Below are 8,050 nucleotides of genomic sequence, written 5' to 3'. Positions count from 1 at the left end.
ATTCGATTACACACAACTTGATAACCCAAAGGACTTTCAACCAGCACATCATAATTAAGACTCACAGATTTCACATTTTCAGGAAGAACAAGTGATGAACAAATATAGGAATGTGTAGAACCAGGATCAAATAATGTAAACACACATAAGCCAAATAAATAGAACCAGGATCATCTCTCTGCCTCATAGCATAAGCGCGTGCAGTAGCCCTTTGCCCACTAGCTTGATTACCTCCACTTATACCTGTTGCCTGGGTGTTTTTAGGTTTTGCACCTCTATTATTTTGAGGAGGATTGACAGAAGGCTTATGAACTGAGCCTTCAGTTCTCAAGGAAGGAGCATTATTAGGATTAGGACAGTCCTTCACTTTATGATCAAAGCTCCCATAATTGAAACATGCACCAGAAGCTCTCCTGCAAGTGCCATAATGATTCTTTCCACATTGTGGAAAAGTGGAAACACAAAGCTTGCCTTGGCCATAATTTGGAGTGCTAGCTGTAGAAAATTCTGATCTGTTTTGCCTTTGTTGAGGTGGCCTGTTATCACTACCAGCCTTAGAATCATCAAACCTTCCCCTTTTGGATGGACCTCCAAAGTTTGTTCTAGGCTTTCGGAATTTGTTTTCATCTCTACTAGCTTCTTCTTTATCAAGTCGTTCCCAAGTAAAAGCAGCAGACACTAACTTACAAAAGTTCTCATGTTGCAGGATCGCCACATTCTTCCTAATGGAATCATTTAAACTGTCTTCAAATTTCCTGCACTTATCTTTTTCCTCTTTAATAATGCCTCCAGCATAGCGAGAGAGCCTTAGAAACTTCTGTTCGTATTCAGAAATAGACATGCCTCGTTGCCTTATATTCAAAAAACTCTTTTTTCTTTGCATCACAATAAGCAGGTGGGACAAACTTCATTCGAAATTCCTTAAGAAAATCATCCCAAGTAAGAACCGGAGGTTTTACCTTGGCATTCGGAACACTTACCCACCAATCATAAGCATCCTTTTGTAATAGTGAAATAGAATACTTAAATTTGGCAACATCTGAACACTCCAACTACTCAAATACCCTCTCCATGAGCTCCAGCCATTGTTCAGTATCAGTGGGATCAATAGTGCCTTCAAACACCACTACACCCATTTTCCTCATTTTCTCAAAGTTAATCCCGTTGGGATCATGCATTGATTCAGCCATGTGGTGGAAGAATTCAACTAGTTGTTGAAAAAGAGGATTCAAGCCGGCTTGAGTACCACGACTCATGTGAGGATGTGGACCAGCTCTTACACCCTGATGGTTTCCCACTTCAGACCCACTAGTGAGGGGAACATATTGGTTCGAGAGATGTTCTCCAACACCTTCTAGTGCATGAGGTTGGGAAACAGAGGCACCCAAACCTTCACGAGCAGCTTCCATAGGTCGGTCAGAAGAAGAGGCCATAACTTAATTCCTTCAAAAGGGGAGATCACATTGCATTAGGGACATGTACTAGATGCATGTGCAATCTACATGTAATAAAAATGTGATAAACCATGTAAGTGAACAAGAACCCCAAATATAACCATTCTGAAAGCGAACAAGTATACAACTAATTCACAGCAAAAGTCCTAGAACCACAAAATCAGGCTCTTATACCAACATTTGTAGCAACCCTTTCGAAAGGATAGTACCACTTAAACAAGAAATCTAATTAAATACTTGTGACATTTAAAAGAGGTTAACTATGGCCATATTGATTTTAATCTAGTAGAGGGATTAGGTTCATAATGAACAATTTAGTTAAGGATATACATCTTTCCCATTTAAACATTTATTTGATGTTAAAATTGACAGGGTGCGGAATTTAACTTATGACAGAAAAACCCTCCCAGAATAATTTAAGCAAATAACTGACGAGCTTTTCATGCATATATTATCCTCACATTTAAGGATGAGATAACAAGAATATTACCAACTTCCAAGTACTGAAATCAGCCGGTTCATGCTTCACACAAACATTCAAAACTAATAGTAAATTTCGTATATTACAAGACTTGGGTTTACACAGCCGAAAAGAACAAAACATATAGACATACTTATATTATAGCCCATGGTGACATGATCAAATTAGTCCTCAAAATTTCATTTAAATAAACAACACATAGAACATGTACAAGTCCCAAGGTTTATACAAAATATAGATGCCTATATGCAAATGTGATCTTCCTTAAGGCTCTCAAAATCTCCATCTCCAATGGCCAACTTCATGCATCCCCCTCGAACATTCCCTACAATAGAAACAACTATCGCTAAGCATATAGATTAGTGGTGCAAAAACTATAGGTTCGGAGCCCTCAGATTCACCAAGTGACCTTTCTCAAGCCATGGGCAACATAATTGAACATAATAAATAAATCAAGTAAACAATATATAAAGAGTATCAAGTTCGATATTTAAAGATCCAAATGTCAAGAACGCTCATAGAACAGTTTTCCAAGAGATTCAACAACAATGCTCGCCCAATATATACATCATGTCGTCACACCAAGCACAAGCAGGTATCAAGAAGGGCCGACTCCCTGTATCATGAAGGATCAAAACCCAATAATCAAGAGAACCAAGAACCATATTTAAAATGGCTTTCTAGTTCGTACTTAAAATGGACAACTTTCATTCTTAAGACGGACTAAAAATCCAGAGTCAAGTTGGCAAATGATCCGAATCAAGAGGCATGCCAATAGTGACAAAGTCACAGCCACAAGAAGGACAAGGTCCCAACAAGAGTGCCAAGTGATCAAACAATCCGTTCAAGTGGGCGAGTTACACATGAGTCTTTAACGTCTTAAAGGATACCGACACGACAAGGAAAGTGACAAGAGGTAACCACGGTACCAAGATCAACTTTCACATATACCAGCAGTTAAAAGAGTGCAAGTACAAATTTATACACAAACCTCAGTGCTTAGCTTAGAAACAGTCCAAAAACAACTTCAAGAGTTCAAACCGTAGACCAACCAACGTATCAAGGTACTCAACTTGTTCACGAGTATATACAACCTTGAAATAAAATTAAATAACTTCTTTAATCCCTAGTAGCTCAATAATGTAATTGTAAAACATGATTATCATCACAAGTAAGCTTAGCCTGTACAAATACGACTATGCTCCCAAAACAGTAATTTTGGCCAGCCTAGTACCTCATTTCGCAACTTAGATTTGAAAAGGAAAACGGCAAAACTGGACTGTATATCCTTCATGAAAGGTGTAGGTACATCTATTAAGGTTTCAAACAATCAAGAATCACCACAAAATATATTCTTTACAAAAGGATATCATCGATACACTAACAGTTGTTCATACAGGATATCTAAATCCGAAATCTGGACAAAACTTGTCCTATGTTGCGTCCCATATTTTGAATCCATAACAGCTAAATTAGAGTTTTACATAAACATAAGAGTTGTAGGTATACGAATTAGCTTTCCAAAACATATTTATTCACTGAATCGAGAGTTCTAGAGAACGAGACATTCCAAAAGTACTAAACACTACTTAGCTCAAAAACAGATTTCGACTACTCACCAAAGAGAAGGGTGTATATCGAATTCCAGCCAAAAGGTCCAAGTTTTTCTCTTGTGATTTTGAGAGTAATATGGTTAGAGAGAGTACACCAGGTTTCTTAGAGCTAAGGAACACGGATTTCACTAGAGAGGAGGTGTAAACATATAGTCTCAAGAGTGATGTTTATCACATGCACAACTGCCTCCAAAAGGTGGCTGCCCAAAAAAAGGTTGGTTGCCTAAAATGTATACATATATACCTATATGTATAACCCTCACCTCCCTTTGAAGTTATACATAATTCTAATTAGAATATTATGCAAATACGCCAATACAATACCTTAAATTATGATCACAAATTATATTAAGCAAGTTTGCAAATATCACAACATTTCAAGTTCCCAAAATGAGAGTAAAACATACAATAGTGATTAAGCAATGGTGTATCGACACATGACTCTTGGTTAGGATTTCGGGGTGTTACAAATCCCTTCCGCCAATCAGATTTAAGTGACATGACATATAGACTTTATGGAGCGGGCTTTAATTAAATTCATATTTATTGGATTTAAATAATTAACTCAATTATATTAATCCATAATATATTCATGAATTTAATATAATCCGAATCATTTTATAAACTTATAATTAATATATTTTAAATGATTACAACGTGATTCTACCTTTATTTTATTCATTTTCTAAGAATACTTATTAAATTTTCATGCTTTGATTCATAAAGGTTGAGATTTAAAATTCCAAAGACAAGAGATTGAAAATAGTTGGTTTCAAGGTCAATTCGTGATTAAATTTCGTTGATTTTTGAAACTAAATGTTCTTATGTTATGGCTAAATCGATTTTGACATCAAAATTTTGAATTATAAATTATTTTATTATCGTCTACAACAACGCAAGAGCATGAAAATCGAAGATTTTGGGTCTAAGTTAAAAATTATACTCCCTCCGTTTCAAAAAGAATGATCTCATTTTCTTTTTAGTCTGTTTAAAAAAGAATGACCCCTTTCCTTTTTTTGGCAAACACTTTAACTTCAACTTTCCACATGACATGTTTAAGGCCACAAGATTAAAGAACATTTTGGTACATTTGACATAACTTTAATTTAGAACCACAAGATTTAAAAGTCTTCTTTCTTTTCTTAAACTCTGTTCCAGTCAAACTAGGACATTCTTTTTGAAACGGAGGAAATATTATATTTTGATGATGTGAAGGTCTATTTGAACTCCATTTTCTATGAAATCTCAGATTTAGATTTCTTAGCTTATGGTAAGATGATTCTTAAAGAGATTATTATTTTTCCCTTAAGGTTTTGGGAATGACTTTTGATTTTGTTGGGTATATAACAAGAGTTAATGGAAAATGGAGGGAAGATGAAAAGAGGGGAACTTGAAAAGTCCTCTTATGCTTTAGTAAAAAGACATTTCTCCCTCATCGGTGGTGGAAAGAAAAATAGAAGAGTTTAAATAGAGAAATACTTCTATTAATTGTTAAAAGGGTTGGAAAGAGGGACCCCCCCCCCCACGCACCGTCGTCGCTCGCTCGCTCGGCTTTGGCTTTGGAAATCGATCGAGAGATTATTTTTGGACAAAGTTTTGTTTTAATTAATTATTTAATTATTTAATTGATTAATTAAATAAAATTAAATGGCCAAAACGTTTCAATTAATCCATTTTATTTAAATTACTTTCCCGTTTTATTTGAATTTCCCGCCATTGGAGATGACTGTTCTGAAAGGTTGCAACTTTCAGGAACAGCCATGACCGTTTGAAGGTTGCAACCTTTCGGAACCAGCTATTCTTCAAACTCTTTACTTACGAAAATTTCTAATTTCTTCTTCTTCTTCTGCACAAATATTTTTTGTGTACTTTACTGCCGTTGAGTGGCTCGCTGACACCAGCGTTTTGGGTATCAATATACTGGTGATTGAGATCATTTTATCTTGGGAGGACATATTCCAACTGAAACCTCGGATACTAGAGGAGAATAATTTCCTTAAGGGAACATTGTGCATTCAGTGGACTTGTCATTCTCCGTTCTGTCTTTTCCAAATTTTGGTATGTTTTACAGATTTTAGTTTTTGGTGAATTAATTTATCTGTTTTTTCACTGGTTCATTAAACTTTGGTAACTTCGTTTTCTGCAAAGTTTGTTTAACCAGTGGTACTATTTTAGACACAGATTGGGCAACAAATTTGACTTTTTGAATATGAAATAGAAGTATGGCAATATCAATATCAATAAACTCGTATTCACTCTTAGATTATGTTTCTAATAGATTAAGAGTAGTTTGAGGTTGTTTGGAAAGGAAAGGCATTAGTGATGATTTGTGGTGCCTTTGATCGACATTCGAGTTAGGTTATTAATTATCCTTAGATTGAAATTAAATAGTATCTTATTGTATAAAACATGTCATGGGTTGAGCGAAATGACTGATTTGGAGTATTGGATAAACTGTATTAATATTGTGATGATTCAAAATTTGAAAATTTAGCCAAAATGGTGTATGATTTGCTATTTGCATTATTATTGTGACACTCGGGGATTGAAACTTGTTGATAAATAGCTTATAACAAAAAGAAGAAGTTGAATATTGATTGTTGACTGATTTATGACATTTATGTGTGTTGGGAACATGATAAATGATTTGATAGTGGTTGCCTGATGACATGACCAACGTAGTGGGCTTGAATATGCATTTTTACATTCGTTCATGGTATATTTTCTCTTCTATCTAAGGTATTCTATCATATTTCACATCAATTCATATGCATACTATTTGTTGAATCATATGGTTCTTCTGAAATGGTTTAAGGGCAGAATGCAGAGGATTGAGATACAATTATGAGATATCTTCCTTTCTTTGGTATACTCTTCAATCTCCTATGGACAAGATTCAAATTGAGCAATGATATGCTATTCTCTGGGCCAAACACATAAACAAATCCCTAAACTTGTTGGGGGTTTTCCCCTAAGGTATCTTAACTACGCCATTTTCCTATTGAATCCTTGAACCACCCATAATTTGTTTCTTTTAAACACTGTAGGCTATCTGGCACAAAACTTTCGCAAATATTTTTTGTTGATTGTGCGCGTGAGATCCACCTTTCTCACGTGGAAATTGCAACCAATCAAACTTCAATCCATTTACATGTCAGCACCACATAATCATTTCTCAAACCTAAAAATCTAAAGCCCCTTCCCCCCCCCCCCCCAAAAAAAACACTCCTGACTTGAAGAAGAAGAAATCGATGAACAAGATAACTTCGACAGGAGAACTGGATGATTAAGAAGAAATCAATGAAGAAGAGATGTATTCTGACGAGCAACTCCAACTTAATGATGAAGAGAAAGAAAAGAGGAGAAATAAGAGAAAAAGTGTAACAACCCTCTCGGAAGGATGCTACTACTTAACAAGAAAGATAATATAATACTAGCACATTTAAAAGGGATTAATCTAAGATATATAAATTATAATTCAATAGATAAATTTAGCCCAAAATAACAAGTGAAAGGTATAAAGGCTTGTCATTTAGAAATTTAGTTGATCTCTAATGCTTATCGTGACCAACGACACTATCCTACGGTATGAGTGTCTACGATCGTCGATAATATAGTAACCCAACCAAGGGTTGGAGTCGTGTCCCAAGGGAGCGATTTTGAGAACTGATAGAAAAATAAAATTTACATTCTAACTAGTCGTAGCTAAAGATATTAACGAACAAAAACATAGTAAATAAAAGGGGGTGACACGAAAGTGTCAAATATCAAATGGGGTTTTTGTAACAAGTGATAAAGCAGCAAAATAAACACGAAAATCAAGTATGGGGAAAGGTTCATGGGATGTGACCGCAATACAAGTTGAGATAAATTGTTGGGTGCATGCTTTCAATAGGAAATTTGCAAGACAATAGTGACTAGGCTAAGCTTTAAATGGAAATAAGTTCCAAGCCGAAAACACATGGGTAGCTTTGTTTTTGCAACTACAAACCCTTTAGATTAAACCACAACCACTAGGTGAAATCACTATTAAAATACATCTAGCCTATCAGCAAGCAAGACCCAACAAGAATATCAAACCATATGTGCTAAATCACACCCCAAGAATGGAGTTTTTTAGCCACACATCAAGAAATAAGAAATTATACCTAACATGATAATGAAATCAACTGGGTATAAGAAATTAAACCTTAAATTAAGCAAAGGAAAATGAATAGAGAAGACCCACTTCCAAACTTGGGGAAGAAGAACTCCTTTCTTCAAGTCTCCACAAAACCCTCTCCAAACTTGAGAGAAAATATCAGCTAAAGTATGTTCTAAAGTGAAAATAATAATAATAATTGTTCCACTCCAAAAATCTCTTAAGATTACAATTCTAACTAGTATTTATAGTTTTCACAGATTGTGCTGCGGAGGATTATTCGGCGACATTAGTCTAGATCGCCAATGAACTCGGCGATCCACCCTTTTGGTCAGCTCATCGCCTTCAATGTCTTGCCTTT

This window comes from Solanum tuberosum, unplaced genomic scaffold, assembly GCF_000226075.1.
Source record: "Solanum tuberosum cultivar DM 1-3 516 R44 unplaced genomic scaffold, SolTub_3.0 scf00080, whole genome shotgun sequence".
NCBI lineage: Eukaryota > Viridiplantae > Streptophyta > Magnoliopsida > Solanales > Solanaceae > Solanum > Solanum tuberosum.
This window is presented reverse-complemented; position numbering follows the sequence as displayed.